At 41.7% G+C, this 22,000-nt stretch overlaps 1 pseudogene; it reads left to right on the plus strand.

Annotated features, from left to right (window-relative positions):
• LOC133099903 (protein artemis-like) overlaps positions 1-21,565 on the plus strand; it is a 60,875-nt pseudogene extending 39,310 nt beyond the window's left edge.
• The last annotated feature ends 435 nt before the right edge of the window (positions 21,566-22,000 follow it).

Here is a 22,000-nt window from a genome sequence, read left to right on the forward strand (position 1 = left end):
CACGGGAGACAAAATTAGAAATATTTTTCTCACCATTCAAAAACTTCAAGAGTTGCAGTTAAATGTAAGGACTTTTAATGTTGAAATCTCTTGTAATATTTCTAATGGATTTCAAGTCCAATCAGATATTTTCATTTTCATTATTTGTTCATTCAACAAGTATTTATTGAGGTTTGCTAAGTGCCAGGTACTGTTCTAGACACCTAAATACCAGGTCTTTCAAAATAATGATTAAGCCCTAATTTGCAGAATCTGCTTGCCTGCCAGTAGCTCATCTGTCACAATATGTCATCTGATTTATGTGAAGGGAGAGAGTAAAAGCCACCAGCTGGAGCCCACCTGTGTGGCCCCTAACCTCTGTCTCTTTGTCCTGTGCTCTGTGCTCCTTGGGCACCTGAAACTCCTCCTGTAGCCCTGAGGGTGTTACTTGCCCAAATAAGTGAGGGCCAGGCATAGCTCATTTTGTTTGCTGATCTGGGGGTTCATGAGACTGCTGGGCATGGCATCTGGCCGTGCTCAGTGATGCTGCTTTCAAAGGATGCTTGAGTAGCTGCATAGGGCCAGAGACAGCTATCCCAGGGCCTCTGATGGCCCCAGAGTCCAACTGGCCACCCTCACAACCTGATACCTCGCGGCACACGTGGGTGCTATGGCACTTTGGGTAAGGGGCTCTAAATCAACCAGAATTGTGTCTCCTGCCCCGTTCCCCCTCTCCCCCACCCCCATTCACATATGAAGCCCTAACCCCTAATGTGACTGGCCTTCATGGAGGTAAGTAAGATTAAATGAAATCATAAGGGTGGGGTCCTAATCCAGTATGACTGGTAAGAAGGGAGAGGGAGAGGGAGAGAGACACACACACACACCTTGGGATGCGCAAAGCACGGAGGAAGGGCCATGTGAGAACACAGTGAGAAGGCAGCTATCTACAAGCCAAGGAGAGAGGCCTCAGGAGAAATCAAACCTGCCGACATCTTGATCTTGGACTTCCAGTCTCTAGACTTGGGAGAAAATTAATTTCTGTTGTTTAAGCCACCTGGTCTGCTGTATTTTATTATGGAAGCCCTAGCAGACTAATGCAAGAACTGAGCCAAATGCAGAGGTTTTCAAGCTTGGCTCCTTGTTGGGACCATCCGAGGAGCTTTAGACAATACTAATGCTTGGGTTCTCCCCTCAGAAATTCTGATATGATTGGCTTGGTGTGTAGCCTGGGTATCAGGACTTTTTTGATAAGTCCTAAATATCAGCCAAGGTGAGAACCACTGGGGTAATGGGTAGACGTTTCGAGGAAACAGTTTAATTTGACTGAAAAGCAAAAACAAAAATTTTTTGTTTTGGATCTGCTTAATGAAGTGGTGAGATAACCCCCCTCCGCCCCCCTTCACATCACTGAAAGTATTTAAGCAGAGGTTGGAAATGGTGCGAGGGTTTCCTGGGAGAGGTTGCACCAGATCACCAGAGTACCATCCTCCTGGGAAATGGAGCATCCACCCTGACACCAGCCCCCCAAGCATCCAACCTCACCCTTGCCTGGCCCCGCATGTGTGGACATTCTACTAGAGCACCTTGGATCCCTCTCACCTGGTAGTTTCTGATCCACACCACTCACTCTCTGATGTGTCTTATTTGAGTGTTTCTCTGTGACCTTCCAGGTCCTCACCATCAAATGAAGAGGCTAAACTTGAGGTATTCTAAGCTTCTTTCCAGATCTCAGATTTCTTAATTTTAATCAAGTAAAAATATAGCTTCCTGATTGTAACAGGAGATGGGAATTAAGTGAGCAACTTCAAGCCATATCAAGTTCCTCTCTAAGAGAAAGGCAGATTTAGTCAATGAGCTATGCTTATTTCTACACAAATTGAATTAGTAGGAAATGAAAGGGTCACCTGCTAGAGATGTCCCTTTGGCCCTGGCGGATAAATGCTTTTCTAGACTGACTGCCTGGGAAAGCTTAAATTTGTTGTGGGCACATCTGTCAGTCTTGCTAGTGTTTTGTTTTTGTTTTTGTTTTTTTTCTGCTAGATGCTTATTATCCTGTAAACTGGTGCAGTAAATCGGCACAGAAGTGGGTGGTGTGTCAGGCATTCAGGCGATCTCTATATACCCCCTAACTGCTGGAAATTATGGGCTCCTGGGAGAGGGGAGACATCAGAGGCCTTTCTGCTCTTAAGCCTTAGAACCTCAAGTGGGATTTGCCTTCCTGTATGGTTTATTCCTCCTCATCGTGGATTTTGGGACTCAACCTGCTCTTGTAACTTTGGGTCCTGCCCCAATTCTCCCCACTGGGATTCTCCCCAAGCTAAGTGCAGCTAGGGAGTAGAGTACACCTGCTCTGCGGCCCCTTTTATGCCACCTCTGAAACTAGCTGTGACACTTTGGCATTGAACTATTTAATGTCTGATAGTGTGGGAAACAGGCAGGAAGTAACAAAAGTGGATGTAACAGTGATTTTAAGCCCTACAGAGTTTTAGAGTCAAAGCCCCTGGCCTTCTCTTCTTGCTTCTTTCTGACGGAAACTAAAAGCCTAACATGAGAATGAGCGTCATGTGTGTGTACATATGTTGTGTATGTGTATATATACATATATAAAGATACTTATTTTAAAGAATTGGCTCACATGATTGTAGAGGCTGACAAATCTGAAATCTGTAGGGCAGGCTGGCAGACTGGAAACCCAGGTGGGATTCGATGCTGCAATTTTGAGGCAGAATTCCCTTTTCTTCAGAAAACCTCAGTTTTTGCTCTTAGGGCCGTCAACTGATTGGATGAGACCCATCCTCATCAAGGGTAATCTCCTTTACTTAAGGTCAACCGTTAACCATATCTAAAAAACACCTTCACGGCAACACCTGTATTAGTATTTGATTAGCTAACTGAGTGCTCTAGCCTAACTAGGTTGGCACATAAAATTAACCATTATAGACACTAAGAGGCCAGCAACCTCTGGGCCCAACTTTTGATTCAGTCTCTGCAATCTTCTAGGTTTTTTGGGAAAAAACCCGTCATTTTTGACCTTGGTTTCTCTTTCTAAAATGATCTGGCTTATGTGTGGACGTTGCCCCCACTGAAAAACTAGTTTGAAGGTCAAGGCCAAAGAGGCATAGACTTATAGGATGATATTGATGAAAAGGGCTTGAAAGATGATCTGGTCAAGCCCCTCAATTTACAAATAAGGAGATTGAAGCCCAGCAAAGAGATGCTATTTAAAGCCAAGAGATTGTGACCCATGGCTGCAAAATGTCACTACAGCCATCAAGTGTATTATTACAGTAATTGCTGTATTTTCTTAAAAATGGCTCTCAGTGACCATGTGCTGGCCTGGGTGTGGGCAGGATCCTGCATAGACTCAGGAATATTCATCAGGTGCCTATAAAGGAACCTTCTGGAGATTAGACCTTAGTAGAGTACAGTCCGTTGGCATCTAGTAAGTGTCCATATACTGAGAAGGCATGAACACACTGGGCCATCTTGAGGTAAAAACACATAAGAGAAAAGGTGGAACCCCTGTGAGAAAGGAGGAAGGAAGAAGGGTGACTGGGTGAGGAGATAATGCCAGAACTACAAATAGAATATATCTGGTTTTCCTCTTCCCTCTCTCTGAAGGCTCCTTCTCACTCTCCTTTACTGGCTCATCCTCCCTTGCCCAAGTCCTTTAAATGCTGACATTCTGCGAAGTTCAGAGCCCCCTTCTCTTCTAACAGTATCCTCTCTCCCTAAGTGAAGCCATCTACTGCATGGCTTCCATGTCACAAATGATCCTCCAGTATGAACCTGCAGCACAGATAACCTCTATGAGCTCCGGTCGTGTATATCCGACAGCCTGCTAGCATCTCCATTTAGATGCTGCCTCAAGCTCAACATTTCTAAATTTGATCCCACGCATCCCCACAGCCCCTGTCCTTAAAACAACAGCAAAGCACGAATGAAAACTCATTTCGTCTTCCTCCAGGGTTTTTGTTTTCTCTGAGTGAATGGTATACCACATCCATCAAATTGGACGATGTGGAAATTTAGGAGACATTCTTCACATCCCTCCCTGTTCCCCATCATTATTTCTTCAGTAGCTCTCAAATCCACCCACTTCTCTACATCTCTTATTCCTAAAAAGCACATCATAACTCAAAAGAATTTTCACAAACTGAACCCACGCATGCAACCAGCATCCAGATTAAGCAACAGTACATTACCTGCTCCCAGAAGCCCCCCTCGTGGCCCATTTCAATCACTAACCTTCCCTTCAATTAGTTATTCACTAGTTATGAATGGTATCATTCAGTATGAACTCTTTTGTGTTTCAGACTGTCCTGTGTGGAAAAAAAAAATCTGATGATGTCTTGTCATCTGACTCTCTTGTTTAAAACCTTTACATGGCTTTTTATTGCTCATTAGATAAAGACCAGATTTTTCAGCCTGCTGCTTCTCTTACCATACTGCCTTGCTCTTCTTTCAAATACCCAAATATGTGTGACCCTTCTCTAGGTCTTTATATATGCTGTTCCTTCTTCCTGGCATGCTTTTCCCACCCCCTTCTTTACTCCCCTGGGCTAATTCCTTCTCATCCTTCAGATCTCAGCTCACCTTAGTCTTCCCCAAATAGATCAGGTTCTTCTATGATCTCATAGCACTTTTCCTTTCCAGCCCTTATCAAAGGATGCTGTTGATAACCATCATTTTCCCTGGCCAGCCTATAACCTCAGTGAGAGGTGACAGTGACAGCATGAGCTCGATGGGGCCGAAATGGGGGAGACCACAGACTGAAGTGGAGGAGGAGAGCCCCAAGGACAAATACTGCCCACCTTGGTTTTGCTTAGACCAATTGAGGATAGTTGTTTCTCACCCCCTAAATTCACTATTTGGGGAAGGTTTTGCCTTATTTATTTGTTTATTTATTACATAAGTAATAATCACTGTAAAAATTCAGTCAGTATAGATGTATATAGAGGGAAAAATAAGTGAAACCCACTTTCTATTGTAATCCTAAATCTCTGCTCACCCCAGAAGTGACCACTACCAGGAATGAGGTGTACATCCTCCCAGACATCCTTCCTATGCATTTACAACATGTGAATGTATATAGATTTTGGGGGTTTCCTTTCAATTAAGTGAGGGCATATTATGTATATCTTTCCATGACAGTACATACAGATCTACAGAGCACCCTTAAACAATTTCCACTTCACTAATTCAGATAAACCACTACTTTCCATTCTCTTTATTAAACATACAGATGCATGCTTGAGGCCCCATAAACATTCTTGGCTAATAGGTCACTCTGTAGCCACTGGGCATGTCCGCGCTCATGGGTTGAGTTGTATGCTTACCAAGAGTGATTTGTTTGTTCCCAAACCTGTTTATGCCAGTTGTCCTTGCTACTGGAGTTATATGATTTAACTAAATATGAGGTAAATCAATGACATTTCAGTGCAAAATGAAAGAGAGCTGTTGTTTCTCCAAAAACTAAGTTTGATGTTTTGGGATTAAGTTCAAAGATGATCACTAAAACAAATTGCTATCCAAGTAAAGAAAACTGGGACTATTGGGGAAAAAATAGTAAAATTGAAAGGTTTTATACTTGCTTCTCAAGTGTCTTTAAGTTCTCTGTACACTTAAATAAAAATGAAGCTGGAAATGATATGTGATGTATTATGGGTGTGGTTTCTGTAAGAAAGATGACACAGAGCACCGATTATAAGACTTGTCCTCAAAGAAAAGCATAGGCCTCATTTCAGGAGCCTGGCAGATTGATGTTCATATACATGTTTTAGATTAAAATAACATGTTTTTTGGTCAGTGTGTATTATTTTGCTTGATCCTCTGCTTTTTTTTTTTTTTTTTAGTATTTATTTATTTGGTTGCACTGGGTCTTAGTTGCGGCAGGTGGGCTCCTTAGTTGTGGCATGCAGACTCTTAGTTGTGGCATCCATGTGGGATCTAGTTCCCTGACTAGGGATCGAACCCAGGTCCCCTGCATTGGGAGCATGGAGTCTTAACCACTGCGCCACCAGGGAAGTCCCTGATCTTCTGCTTTAACTGCTCCTTCAACTAGCTGACTAACTCCCAGCCCCGCCTGCGGGAGCTTCCACTATATGATAGGATAGGAGAGGGTACCATGCCATATCATCCCATTCCATACCATGCTGTAATATACTATTTATGTTTTACCTTTTTTCTTCAAACTAGATAGTAAGAGCCAAAGTGTGTCAGGACAGCACATAACTTTTTAAAGTCATTTAGTGACTTTCTCTGTCTCTCTTCCTGTCTCTGCCCTCCCCCACCCCCCCATAATTACCATGTCCCAGGCACTGTGGCAAGCACATATATACCCTATTTTATATATTTTTTAAAATTTTATTTATTTTTGGCTTTGTTGTGTCTTTGTTGCTGTGTGCAGGCTTTCTCTAGTTGTGGTGAGCGGGGGCTACTCTTCGTTGCGGTGCGTGGGCTTCTCATTGCAGTGGCTTCTCTAGTTGCGGAGCACGGGCTCTAGGTGTGCGGGCTTCAGTAGTTGTGTCTCCTGGGCTTCAGTAGCTGTGGCACGTGGGCTCAGTAGTTGTGGCTCGCAGGCTTAGTTGCTCCGCAGCATGTGGGATCTTCCCAGACCAGGGCTCGAACCTGTGTCCCCTGCATTGGCAGGCAGATTCTTAACCACTGTGCCTGCCCTATTTTAGATTGACAGTAGCCCCATGGAATAGATGGCATTATTCCCATTTCAGAAGCGAGTAAACCAAGGCTCATATAACCTATACAACATATTTCTAAGTGGCAGAGCTGAGATACAAATCCAAGTCTCCCTGATTCAATGTCTGTGTGTTACCAGTCGGCTCCACTGCTTCTCCTGGTCCTTGATCCAAGAAATTGAACTCATCGCACTCACACTAGATCAGAGACTCTCAAAATGAGATCTTGAAACTCCTGGGGGCTTCCAGGACTCTTTCGGAGGCTCAAAATTATTCTCATAACAATACTAAGATGCTGTTTGATTTGTTCACTCTTATTGTCTCATGAGTGTATAGTGGACTTTTCCAGAGTCTACGTGACATGTGATATTGCCATGGATTCAAGGCAGAAGTAGCTCTGAAGATCCAGCTGTCTTCTATTAAGCCAGACATTAAAAGGGATTTGCAAAAATGCAAAACAATGTTAACTCTTCTCCCTATTTTTTTGTTTTGGAAATAGAGTTATTTTTACCCAAATAGGTTATTTATGTTAACAAGTTACAGTTTTCGGAATATTGAATTAGCAAATATTTAAAAAATTTCTCAGTTTAAATTTCTAATAGAATGATAACTGACAGATATAACACACATAAACAAAATCCCTTTGGAGTTCTCAATAATTTTTAAGATTGTAAAGGGATCTTGAGGCCAAAAGGGGGAGGGTATATGTGGGCATTTTGGTACTAAGTGATGAGTAGGATCCAGCCACGCAGGTGGACCATGGCACCCAGAGGCTGTGGAGTCAGATGTGACATAATCCAGGAGAAGGATCAATGTTAAGAAAGTCCAGCTGGTTTTGCCATCATTTTCATATTTCTGTTATAGGGATGAGATCCTAAAAGTTTGTATACCTCACTGTGGAGGCTGAACTTTATCGTACAATCATTGGGAAGCCAGTGGATGATTTTGAGTTGGAGAGTGACATAAACAGAAGCCAAGGCAAATGTTAAAGGTGTCATTGGAAATTGAGGTGGTTGGATAATGAAGAGAAGAAGGATTCAATGCAAGCTTCTGGCTCGGAAACTAGGAAATCAGAACGTTGCAGGGACTTGCCTTTGGTCACACAGCTTGGTGACAGCAGAGCATGTGTAATAGGTGTTCCCGAGCTCGTTTGCTTTCCACTGTACTGAATAAGGCATTTTTCATCCTCCTCCCCTGGTTTCCTTCCCCTCTAAACCTCAACCAAATAAAAAGAAGAGAGAAGTGGGCACGCTCTTTCCAACTCTATGCTCTCCCTGTCGAGGGTGCACCACCGGAATTCAAAAAACATTTCTTTGAGTTAAGCTGCTCTTTGGTGGGTCTCTTTCGTCAGTTACGATGGTGCTGCTGCGTGATGTTTGGATTGTACAGGCATGAATAGAGCCACATGAGGCTCGTAATAGGGAAGGATGGGCAGAGTGGTCATGTCACAGGGAGACACTGTTGGCTGAGCTGGGCTGTCTCCAATGGCCCAGGTGAAAGCGAGTGCTGGGGGCTTGCAAGACTGTGGGTTCTGACTGGTTATTGCTCCCCAGCCCAGGCTGTAAGAAGAAGGCACAGTCACCGCAGTTCTGCTGGGTGCTGGAGCCTTAATAATAAGTCTAATCAATCTTGCTGACCCTTCTTATTTCAGCTGTTGCTGTGACAAATTGTTTCTTTGCTGAAGTTCAGCCCAGGTATCAGTGGGGTGTGTGTGTGTGTGTGTGTGTGTGCCCGCGAGCGTGTGTGTGTGTATTTGGGCAAGGGTGGGTCTGGTTAAGGAAGCATGCTGAATTTTAGGATGCCACAGAGTGCATGCGTGCTGGAGGTCTTGAAAGAAACTTGTTCTGTTTATCTTATGTCATTCTTCTCATTTAATTTTAAATTCAGAATACGAAAAGTGGTTATTAATCACAGTCTGTGAACATTTCCACTTTATGTTTTGGCCTCAAGTGACTAGATGAAAAATCAAAAGTTCCTCTATTGAATTATTATCTATAATTTAAATCCCTTCTCTGGGACCCTGAGTGTGCTGACATTTGTAAAATATTGCTAGGCAAGCAAGGCAGGAAGGTTTCCATTGGGAAAGGATTTGGTAGCAGAAACTGACTTCCTTTGTCAGTGTCAATTGGTCAAATCCATCGGTTTTCCTCCCTCCATGTGTTGTGGGATGTACCCTCAACTTTCTTTTTTTTTTTTTTAAAACTGTTCTTAAATTTATTTATTTATTTATTTATTTTTGGCTGTGTTGGGTCTTCGTTTCTGTGCGAGGGCTTTCTTTGGTTGTGGCGAGCGGGGGCCACTCTTCATCACGGTGCGCGGGCCTCTCACGTCGCGGCCTCTCTTGTTGCGGAGCACAGGCTCCAGACGCGCAGGCTCAGTAGTTGTGGCTCACGGGCCCAGTTGCTCCGCGGCATGTGGGATCTTCCCAGACCAGGGCTCGAACCCGTGTCCCCTGCATTGGCAGGCAGATGCTCAACCACTGCGCCACCAGGGAAGCCCTACCCTCAACTTTCTGTTGGTGATTTTCAGCTTCTGATGTAGAACTTCATACAGTTGAGGATTAGAGGAAAATTTTAGGGGGAAGAATTATGTAACAGTAGCAGTTGGTCTCAAAGTCTCTTATGGTCTTTCGAGTTACAACATTCTATGTGCAATATTTCAGTATATTTTAACTATTTACTTGGTAATTTCATTCAGATGTCCCATGAGCACCTTCAAGCCAGTATGTGATAATCTTGTTATTTTCTGGCCCAAACTTGCTCCTTTTGTGTTCTCTACATCAGTAATGGGAACCACGAAGCTCAGAGTCGTCCAAGCCAGATCCCAAAGGATCTTCATTCTTCTCTTTCCTTTGTGCCCTACACCTAGGGTAACATATAATTAATCACTCAAATCAAGGCACTTTTATAAGTGCAAGGGGGCACTGTTAATAATTAAGCCAAGACAATGGTATAAACTGAAATTGTCTTGGGCAAACTGGAACATATGGCCTCCATATGTAACGTATAATCTCCATTGTAATCCTTAAATGTCACTCAATCTATTTCCTCTTTCAGTTGCCTTTGCCACTGCTTTGGTTTAGGCCCTTACCAGCAGCAACCTGAACTAACTAACTGCCTCCTAACTGGTCTCCCTGCTTCCAGGCCTCTCCAGTGCACCCACCGTTCCCATCCAGGTCGCCCCCTGGCTTAAATCCCTTCAGTGGCTCTGCGTGGGAGGATGAAGACCAAACTCCTTAGTGTAGAACGCAAGGTCCTTCTTGGTGGCTTCTTCCCCTTCCAGCATCCTTCCCACCCATTTCTTCTCTACACCCACTTCTCTAGTTTTTCTGACTTGCTTGCAGTGCCTGACATTGAACCACCATGCGTCACGCTTTTGCCTGTGCTGTTCTCCTGCTCAAAATACTTAACCTTCTTGTCTGTCTGCCTAAAATCGTTCAAGATTTAGCTCAGATGACCCCTACTGGGGAGGACTTTTGCAATGTAATAACTATGGGTTTAGCCTAAGAGAACCCTGAGGGTAAGAGTTGTACTTGATCAATATCAGGAAGCTTTGGACCTCAGGTAGGACTGCTACTGATTTTTGTGTGAACCTTAAATGGGGTCCCCCTCTGGGCAGTTATAACCCCCACAGGCTCACGGTTGGCAAGCAGAGCTTAGCCTGGGTTTTAGATCGCCATTCCCATCCATCCTTTGTTCTGCACACAGACTGCCTACCAAACCAAAGGTGCAGGCCGCCCAATACTCTGCATATAGTGGACCCTGGGTGAATGACTGTTGGATGAATGTCTTCTAGGATGTGAAATAGCTTAGTCTCATCATTGTTACACACTTGCTACCAAAGTGCACGTGCTATAACCCTGCCCCCTCTGTCGGCCCCTCCCTTCTCTCCTAGGACACCTTAAATACTTGCTGCTACCAATCCTCCTGCCCCATCACGCTGGACTCTTCCCAGTGAATCCTTTGGTCATTTATTTCATTTTCTTACTGTCTCTTTTGGCTGGTAAATGCCAGTTCAGATTGTCAATGTCTTTTTTCAGAGTGACATTGGCTTATGTTCACTTACCTAACTTTACCTTCTTGACCTGCTCACTTGATGGACACAGCAATTTATAGCCATCATTTATCCATGTGCCTTTCTGACCAAAAAGTGTGCTTTTATGGTATTCTTAAGGTTGCAAGTGATAAAAACTCAATCTGAACAAACTTAAGAGAAAGTGGTCTTTAGTCTGTGGATTCTGCTGTGTCTAGTGGATACCAAGGACAGGGCTGCATCAGGGCCCCAGAATACCTGGACCAGGCACAGGAATGCAATCAGGACATGCTCTGTCTCTTGCATTCTGCTCTAGGTGCATCTGCTTTATTTATCTCTTCGACAATTTGTTGTCTCTATTTTTCTGACTCGTGGTGGAAAACAAAGTCATTGATAGCTCATTAAGTTTTTATGGTGCAACTTTATCTACCTGAGAGGGATTGAAAGACTTTCTCAATCCCAGTTCCAAAATCCTGAGGCAGAGGCTCCGTGTTCTGATGTGAGACAGATGTACTGTCCTGGACCAGTGAAGATATGTCATGTAAGAGCATGGCAGCTTCTGCAGCAGTCATATAGAGGCAGACCAGGAGAGGAGAGGTCATGAGTTCATTCTCAACGAGGACTTACTATGTACCCAATGTGTGTTCACTGTGCTAGAAGAGAAGACACCGGGGTGAGCAAGCTGACCTGCTCTCCCGGAGCTTCTGTTTTAATAAGGAAGAGAAATCATTAACTAGGAGCCAAATGAACACTCTAATTATGAGGTTGATAATGGGTATGAATAGGGCCAAGGAGGGCTGCTCTGAAGAAGTGACATTTAACCTACAAGTTAAAGGGTAACAATGAATGAGCTTTTGCAAGAACTGGAGTAAAAGCTTTCAAGGCTCCTCTGGGACGAGGAGAGGGCAAGTGCAAAGGCTCTGACCCGGGGAAAGGATTGAGGTGTTTCAGAGTCAGAACCAAACCCTCTGTACGTAACAGAGAATAAGTGAGGATGAAAGTGTTCTGAGATGATGTTGGACAGGAAACGCAGAGGATTGTGGGCTGTGGTAATGATACACAGCAGTGGGAAGTTATTGAAAGATTTTGAGAGGAGTTAACATCTCCTGGTCCAGGGGCTATATGGGAGGCATGGGTTGGAGAGATGAGTGCAAATTCTGGGAGACTGGGAGAGTTTGTCACTAGGTGGTTTGAACTATGGTTATACTAGCCCCTTGGCAACTACTTGGATATGGAAAGAGAGGGAAGGGGAAGAAGAATCAGCAGTGCCTCCTGGAATTTGGCTTAAGTAACTGGATGGGTAATGGTGGTATCATTTACTGAAAAGCCTGGAAGGAGACATGGGCTGGTGTGGTATGAGAGGAAATCAAGGTCCATTTGATGACTAATTTTGAGATATCTGTAGGATATCCAAATAGAATTGTCAAGCAGCCACTCTGATATGTTAATTTGCAGCTGTTAAGAGAGATCTAGACTAGAGACATACATTTGAAAGTGCACAGATAGACCACTATTTCAAGCGGTGGCACATGTAATGTGCTTGACCTCCAAGTCGATCATTTTAAAACACCCCCTCCTCTATATGACAAAATATTTTTCATAATAATCATGTAATAATAGGTAATATTCAAATTTTCTTTAGCTTTAAAAGAAAAATTAACAATTAAAAGCAATACATTTTCATTTTAAAGATATTATTCAAATTTAGTAAAATATTTCAGTATGAGTTATATATTTTACACTTACCAACAGAAATATTACACCTTGAAGTTCACATTCAGTTTCACAGTTTTAAAGACAAATAAAAACTCCAAATGTTCACGTAGAATGACAGGATTGAAAAACTCAAGTTTGATTTTACCATTTTACAATCACTGTGCCGTCATTGTTTATTTTAAATCTACTGCCTAACCACAGGAATATGTAGTGCTACAGGGGGAACAGACGTGAACTGTACCTGACACAAGATTGAATAATTTCAAACTATTACTAACCTCTCTTGAAATGAATGCATGTGGCAGAGTCTGCACTTGTCCTGTGGAAGAGGGGGAGGGCTGACTGCATAAATGGGCATTCTCCAGATGAACTTCCATGTCCAATACAATGCTTATTAAAGAATAAGTAATTAAAATATGCTAACTTGAAACTTACATTTTTTATTAAAACTCAACAGTAACTGCAGCCATTGTTTACAACTTAAATCAATAAAAGATACGCCCTCCCACCTTAGAAGGAGTATTTTGTTGCTGACACTGTTTAGAATTGGTGATAATGAAAATTAGACCCACACATAGCTGGTCCTATTGTTGTTTTAATAATCTCTACAGACCATGCATCCCCATTGCCTATACCAGAGATGGATAGCTCTCACCGCCCTACCCTTGGTACCCCTCTGATTATAAGCTATGGGAATGGCTGAGATAACCTGGGAAGAAAGTGCAGCTGGAGAAAAAGGACTAGGACCAAACTTTGAGGCATTCTTATATGTAGAGAGTTACGGGGAAAAAAAGATGAAACAACAAAGGAGACAGAAGGAAGAGCCATTGAAGTAGGAGGAAAATCAGGAGTCTAATTTCACAAAAGCAAAGGAATAAACACGTTTCAAGGAGAGTGTGGTCGGTGGGGCCCAGTGTTGCTCAAAGATCATATGAGATGATAACTAAAAAATGACCTTGAATTCTGCAGCCCATATCTGGTGGATGACTTTGACAAGGTCAGTTTCAGTGGAGTGGTGGAAACAGAAGGCAGATGGAAGTGGGCTGAAGAGTGATTGGGGGATTAACAGGAGTACATCTAGACAACTGGTTTGAAAAGTTTTACTACAGTTGCCTGAATTTCCCAGTAGTAAGTATAAGAATGAGATTGGAGTGGGGAGGGGGTTTAGAACCCAAAATACATATGTTTGGTGGACAGGGAATTGTGGGGCAGTAGGTGGTAAAGAAGGGCATGGAGACAAGTCACTACTAACTTTCTCACAGGTCACTGACTATCTCATGATTCAAAATATCCATATAGTCATCATCCTCTAATGAAACTTGCTTTTCTAAGGCACCTTTATCTGAAAGTAATTTCTGATTTAATGCTGTTGATTTCCTCTTTGTTGTGATTTTCCTAGCAAGTACATTATTAATTTTTATATTACATTGCCAATGCATGGTTGTTCCTTCAGCGTTGTGGGATAATAGGCTCATTGATTAATTGGGGAACCTAACTTAACATTTGTGGCTTTAGGAATATGTGTCCCAAGAGTCAAACAATGGAGTATTAGTGTACTTTTGCATTTCAATCTGTTTGTATATTGGAGGCAATCCATTTACAATTAGATAATTATAGTGGCTTCCATTCTTCCCCTTGGCAATGTTATTTTGCAGTTCCTCTCATCCAGAGACAGACTCTGTTTCCCCACCTTTTGAATCTGGGCTGATCTTATATCTTATTTTTGGACAGTAGAATGTAATACAGACCATGTGTTAGTTCTGAGTCTAGACCTCAAGAAGCCTTGATTGCTTCTGTTCTTTCTCTCAGAACTTTGCCATTGCCATGAAAATAAACTTGGACTAGCCTGCTGGAGGATGAGCCACCATGTGCAAGTAGAGCTAAGTCATGCCAGCCAAAGCCATCCTAGACCAATCTGCCCACAGTCAGTACACCAGCTGACCCTAGGAGGAGGCCCAGTTGAGATCAGCGAGGTCTCATCCAGATCAGCAGAACTCATGAGCATTAATAAGTGGTTGTTGTTTAAGCCACAAAGTTTTGAGTTGACTTGTTTACCAGCAATAACTAACTGATAGAGTCATGTAGCCTTGAACCTTCGGAGATGGTACTTAAGATGGAAGCTGAATGCACTATGATTAGATACAGCAATACTTCTTTCAATTACTTGGAGCTTCAATATATAGCATATGCTAGAAATGCATTACTCTGAACATTGAGTTGTGGATGTTATTAGCTCATAAAGGAGTGATTATTTTTAGTGTATTCTGATGAAAAGCATTCATGGGAAAGGGCCAGGTTAATTTTACTTAGATTCTTTAACTCTGATTTTCTTCATGCCCATCCCATGACCGTCTCAAATCTTAATGTTACGGCAACATAATCACATTATTTTGCTCATTAAGTAGAAGGATATGATTTCAATTTGGCTTCTTCTTTGAGAGAAGAAAATTGCTGAAATGATACTAATGAAATGCTCACTGACTTACATGCCCTTAAAAATATCTCAATTATTTGTGTCAGTCTCTTTTTTTCTTTGACCTTTTTCCATAAGCATCTACTTGGCATATCTACAAAGGGATGTCTTCCTGCAGAAGGGAAAGAAATGTTCACCGGTTCTAAAAAGCTGCTGTCAGGATCCTGACGTAGGTGAAGATTTTTTTCTCTCATCACTACATTATTTCCCTGAACAGACTGTAATTTCATCAGTTTTCCATGCTTATGGTCATGAATGCTTGACATTACCACATCTTAACGTTAGCAAAAAAGAAATTTCATGGCTTCAGTTTTCATTTGAAGACAAAGAAGACATGAAGATCTCATTAGAAATATGGTGTGTCTCCTGTTGGCTCACACCTGCTTTCCTTTGCTTTGCCTTTCCTTCGTGCTGATGCCAATGGCAGACATTGCTGTCCACCTGCCCATCCCCTTGCCCAATCCCTGCTGGTAACAAGGAGGTCAGAACCTTTTCAGAAGCCAGTTTTTGTGATACCTACACGTGGTGGTGCTTATAGAGTCTGGACTCTTCTTTCCATTCAGTATCAAAGAAATAGCCATTTATGGGGAAACTTAGGTAGCATTTATAACAGATTTATTTCCCTTTGTATTTCTTAGACTACTCATGTGGTTTTGAAATGAGATAAATGCATTTTTCTTTCAAAATTTGAAATTGTAAATTATGATAAAACCTACTAAATTTAGAAAGAACTCTATCATGTGGGGAAGTTCATTACTCCTTGAAGTTTTTTCTGAGTCTCCTACTTACTAGGTGTATGACTTTGGGTAGGTTATGTAACTTTTCTGTGCCTCAGGTTTCTCACATGTAAAATGATAATACAGTCAGCCCTCAGTATCCATAGGGGGTTGTTTATAGTACCCTCAAGGATACCAAAATTGGTGGATGCTCAAATCCCTTATGTAAAATGGTGTAGTATTTGCACATAACCTATGCACATCCTCCCGTATACTTTAAATCATCTCTAGACAACTTATAATACCTAATAGAATGTAAATGCTATGTAAGTAGTTGCCAGTGTGTGGCAAGTTCAAGGTTTGCTTTTTGGAACTTTGTGGAAATTTTTTTTTCCTGAATAGTTTTTTTTTAACATCTTTATTGGAGTATAATTGCTTTACAATGGTGTGTTAGTTTCTGCTTTATAACAAAGTGAATCAGCTATACATATACACATATCCCCATATCTCCTCCCTCTTGCGTCTCCCTCCCACCCTCCCTATCCCACCCCTCTAGGTCGTCACAAGCATGGAGCTGATCTCCCTGTGCTATGCGGCTGCTTCCCACTAGCTATCTATTTTACATTTGGTAGTGTATATATGTCCATGCCACTCTGTCACTTCGTCCCAGCTTACCCTCCCCCCTCCCCATGTCCTCCACTCCATTCTCTATGTCTGTGTCTTTACTGAATAGTTTTGATCCATGGTTGGTTGGATCTGTGGATGTGGAATCCACAGTTACGGAGGGCCAACTGTAGTAATACCTACTTCACAAGATTGTTATGAGGCTTAAGTTTGCTAACACCTGTGAAATGCATAGGTCAGTGCTTGGCACACGAAGCATTCAATAACTGTTCATTTAGTTGTTATTCTTAGTTTTTATTTTAAAATTATTTATACATATTTTGTTTTTAAGATTATACTCTTCCTCATAAAAACTTTCTCATAATCTCTTGCATGAATTTGATGTTTACCAAGTTACAAAGGAGTTCTTATCTGGTTCGCAAAGCCCCACAGGTGTGGACAGAGCAGGGATAATCATACTTATTTTACAGATGAGGAAAAAATTAAAGAGAATAATCACATGATCCAGCAATTCCACTTCTAGGTATATACCCGAAAAAATTGAAAGCGAGAACTCAAGCAGATATTTGTACAAAAATGTTCAAAGCAGCATTAGTCACAATAGCCAAAAGATGGAAGCAACCCAAATGCCCATGGATGCGTGACTAGATTAAACAATGGGGTATTATTCAGCCGTAAAAAGGGTGAAATTCTGATATGTGCTGTAACATGGATGAACTTTGAAGACATTATCCTAATGAAATGTCAGACACAAAAGGACAGATATTGTATGATTCCACTTTATGAAGTACCTGAGATAGTCACATTCATAGAGACAGAAAGTAGATTAGTGATTGCCAGGGGCTAGAGGGTGGGGGAATGGGGAATTATTGTCTAGGGGATACAGAGTGTCAGTTTGGGATGATGAAAAAGTTCTGGAGATGGATAGTGGTGATGGTTGCACAACAGTGGGAATGCACTTAATGTCAATGAACTGTATACTTAAAATTGGTTAAAATGGTAAATGTCACGTTATGTATATTTTTCTACAATAAAAAAGTGAAGGTTTCTACACATGTCATAAGTATGAATAATAAAAATACTCGGAAAGAATAGATACCTTCCTATCTTGTATTTTAACTGTATCATTTAGAGAGCAGAAGGCAGGTCTTTGAGGGCATTAAAGTTTTAAAAATTTATTTTATTTTAAAACTAATATGGACTAATTGAAAATTGGAGAAGTATAGACAGGCATAAAATGAAAATAAAAGGGCCGTCCCCCTTTCCTCTGATGCTCTACAAAGTAACTTTTGACGTGCTTCTTCTCTGTATCCATTCTGTCTGGGTATATATAAGCAAATATATATATTTGAGTGGGGGAGGGGAGGAGACTACTTTTTAGAAAAATACATGGGCTCAATGGTACTATTCAATAACTTTCATTTTTCACTTGATATCATATATTTAAATTCAGAAATAGATATCTACCCATTCTTTTTAATAGCTGCATAATGTTCTATAACTTCTCCCCTCTTTTCCTTCCCTTTCCCTTTTATTAAAAAAAACTTTGAGTTATAATTTAGGTAAAATACACCTATTTAAAACGTGTAGTTTATGGCGTTTTGACAAATATATGTAACACCCTGCTAGTCAAGGTGTAGAACATTTTTATCACCTCCTTAAATTCCCTCACAGGTATTCTCTCAAGAATATATATATTCTTTTGTGAAATGACAGTCAAATATTTTGGCAATTTTAAATTTATATTATTTTTATTTTTGGCTGCGTTGGGTCTTCGTTGCTGTGTGCAAGCTTTCTCTAGTTGTCGCGAGCGGGGGCTACTCTTCGTTGCGGTGTGCGGGCTTCTCATTGCGGTGGCTTCTCTGGCTGCGGAGCACGGGCTCTAGGCGCACAGGCTTCAGTAGTTGTGGCGCACGGGCTCAGTAGTTGTGGCGCATGGGCTTAGTTGCTCCACAGCATGTGGGATCTTCCCGGACCAGGGCTCGAACCCATGTCCCCTGCATTGGCAGGCGGATTCTTAACCACTGCACCACCAGGGAAGCCTGGCAATTTTAAAAATGGGTTGCTGTCTTCTTACTGAGTTGCAAGTGTTCTTTGTATTTATTCTGGAAATAAGTCTTTTGTCAGGTGTATGTATTGTGAATATTTTTTTCCTCTTTGTATGAGGCTTGACCTTTCTCTCAACAGTGTTTCTTGAAAATCAAAGTTTTTAATTTTGATAAAATTCAATTAGTCAATATTTTTCTCTTATTGCTAGTGCTTTTCTATCATGTTCAAGAAATCTTTGGGTAGGTTCCCAGATGTGGTGGTGCAGTCAGCGGTGGCTTGGGCTTCCACACCCAGCTGGGTGGCCAGTTCACTGGGGTTGGCTGGTGGTGTGAGCTCCTTCAAGGGGCAAATGGCCGAGTATCCAACAATCTCCACTGACTTCTTGGACAGGGAGAACCTGAGGGCCCACACCTTCTTCCTGTCCCGCTGCCATAAAGATCACATGAAAGGATTAAGAGGCCCTACTTTGAAAAGAAGGTTGGAGTACAGATGAGGAAACTGAAGAACCAGAGAGGTTAAATTAGTTGCCCAAGGTCACACAGCCAGTAAATTGCAGGACCAGGATTTCCACCAGCTTGAAGGTTTACTTATACTGTTCGCTGTTACTAAAGAGTTGTCAACTAGTTGTTGTTAACTAAAGATTTTGGGAGAAACGAATTATATCAACTGAAATTGAAACTCCTACCCAGATATCTTTAGTCAATGAAGCATCAAGAGAGAAAGGAGAGATTGTTGTGACTCTCTTACCAGCTGGTCATTGCCCAGGATCAATTACGTTTTTATTTCAGGGCAATAACAGAACTGTCTTGTACATGGGAGACTTCAGACTTGCAAAGGGAGAAGCTGCTAGAAGCTTGCATTCTGGGGGCAGACTGCAAGACATCTTAGAGTGTGTACTTATATACTACTTTCTGCAATCCAAAATATTATTAAATTCCTAGTTGGGTGGAGTGTCTGAGTGAAATATCCGAGCTGGTTTGAAGCTGGATCGTTCAGAGTCTGTACCATGATGTGTGGCTGAACTGCTAAGCAGCTTACGGGTAGGAGTATTAATCAGCCTTAGTGAGGAGTTAGGAGTCCAGGTTCTTGTGGATAAACAAGACATTTAGAAACATCTGACATTCTTCATCATCTTACAACAGACGGTAGCACTCAGATCCACACATGTCGGCATCCAAAAGCAGAAGAATATTTTCAGTGGAATAAGTTACGCTGCAGAATTACTTCCAAAAATAGAATTCCACTTCACACAGTCAGCATTAAGCCATCCACTATGTGGTTTGGAGAAAGAACCAGAAAAAACAATGTCATTGTGAGGATTAGAGAGAGTTTGTACAGAGCTCACTTTTTTTTTTTTTTAACTCCTCCTACAGTGAAATTAAAGATGTTTTGAGCCACATCTGTCCAGTGAATGTCACCAAACTCACGTCCGGCTGCTCACCACTCAAAAGTCAGTACCCGAGAGGCAGTTGTTGGTAGAAAGGAAAATTGCTTTTAATCAGAATGCCAGCAATCTGGGGAAAAGGTGAACTCATGTCCCCCCAAAAAACCAACTCCAAAGATTTTGCTCAGCCATGAAAGTTTTTAAAGGGGAAGTAATCTCAGTTAATCATTGAGATGGGGGATCAAACTCGTAGCCATCTCCCACTGTGTGCAGGCTTGTTGACGCCTTGTGATCTTTCTTTAGATGCTATCTTGTTCACACGGTTTGTGAGATTACTGAAGGGGAAACTACTAGGAAAAAGACCTGGTCTTCAGTTAATTACTTATATGCATACATATACATCTATAGGGTGTTTTTGTTTGTTTGTTTGTTTTATAAATTTATTTATTTATTTATTTTTGGCTGTGTTGGGTCTTCGTTTCTGTGCGAGGGCTTTCTCCAGTTGCGGTGAGCGGGGGCCACTCTTCATCGCAGTGCGCGGGCCTCTCACTGTCGCGGCCTCTCCCGTTGCAGAGCACAGGCTCCAGACGCGCAGGCTCAGTAGTTGTGGCTCACGGGCCTAGCCGCTCCGCGGCATGTGGGATCTTCCCGGACCGCGGCACGAACCCGTGTCCCCTGCATTGGCAGGCGGATTCCTAACCACTGCGCCACCAGGGAAGCCCTAATTACTTATTCTTCATCTCTACTTCTTTGATCTAAGGGAAGAACCAACAGGTTAGGCAAGGTATTGTGTGATCAAAAGATTTGAAAGGTGTATTTGGGCCGGAGATGAGCAGATCTTGGGGGTGCCTGTTTTAAAAGTTAGTTTACAAGAGTCTCTTCTTGGACCCCCTAGGTGCACCCTTTCTCATTTCTTAGATTAAAATGAGAGATCTCTTGGAGCTCCTACTGTCTGCACCGGTGCCTAATTCTGGATTTTTGCATGCCTCTGGGTCCAGGCTGGAGATACTGGTGGAAACAAAAAAAATCCCAATAATTCACTGCTGAATTGGTCTTGTTTTGAGTTTTATTCTTTTTCTTTCTTTCTTTTTCTTTCTCTTTCTTTCTTTCTTTCATTCTTTCTCTTTCTCTCTTTCTTTCCCTTTCTTCCTTCCTTCCTTTCTCTTTCTTTCTTTGTTTCTCTCTCTCTCGCCCTCCCTCCCTCTCTCTCTCTCTCCCTTTCTTTCTTTCTTTCTTTCTTTTTCTTTCCTTTCTTTCTCCTCCTTCTTCTTCCTCTTCTTCTTTTTCCAATCAGCCTGCTATGATTTCCTTTTCAGAGTCCTCAGATGCTGTCCCATGCATTCTTTACAAGGTTTTTAGTTGTATAGTGTAGCAGAGACAAGGTGCACTATAAAAAAAAAAAGAAAAGTTAGTTACAATATAGCTTTGCTAAAGTGAGGAGCAAAGGGGCTTCCTGCTGAGGGCAGTTTGTTGCAAAGAGCTGCTCACATGGATGCTTATCCAAATGCCATTCCAGAAGGCACAACTATGGATAAAGTTAAAGAAATCTTCAAGCCTTCATGCTGGTCTTCCCCAAAGTATGGAGCCAAAGTATAAACCACTTGGAAAATTGAAGAGAGCTAGAACAATCCACCTAGACTCAGGAGGAAAACAATGATCTCTTTGATGATCCTCTCCCTGTACTTTTAAGGCACAAGGTTCCAAACCAGGAAACTCTTCACCCTGAGGTATTTCCCATGGTGACTGCAACATCACAAAACCAGCCTGACAAACTGAGAAAGGCACAGGATGCCTCAAAGCAGAAAGTACACCAACCTCTCTTTGGGCAAACGTTACAGATTATGAAGAATCCATCAGTGAAAGTGAAGAATTAGAAATCACAGCTTCATCTTAAGGATTTTCATTTAGATTGCTTTGAATTATATAGATCAATTTATGGAAAATAGACATTTTAGTAATATTGAATCTTCCAATCCATGAACATTTGGGTCTTCTTTAATTTCTACCAGTACTACTTTTTTGTTTATTTTTACTATACTGTTCCTAACTATATTTTGTTAAACTTATCACTAGGTATTTCATATTTTTTGATGCCTTTATATGTGATATTAATAATACAGAGTCATTCTTTCTTTCCTTTCAGCATTGAAAAAATGCCATTCCATTATTGTTTGGCTTGAGAAATCAGTGATAATCCTTATCTTCATTCTATTATATGTGTTGTCTTTTTTTTCCTTTCTGACTGCTTTTAAGATAGTCTCTTTATGATTGGTTTTCAGCAATTTAATTAAGATGTGCCTTGATGTGTGTTTTTATGTTTATTCTTCTT

The sequence above is a fragment of the Eubalaena glacialis genome, chromosome 10 (genome assembly GCF_028564815.1).
Source record: "Eubalaena glacialis isolate mEubGla1 chromosome 10, mEubGla1.1.hap2.+ XY, whole genome shotgun sequence".
NCBI classification, from domain to species: Eukaryota; Metazoa; Chordata; class Mammalia; order Artiodactyla; family Balaenidae; genus Eubalaena; species Eubalaena glacialis.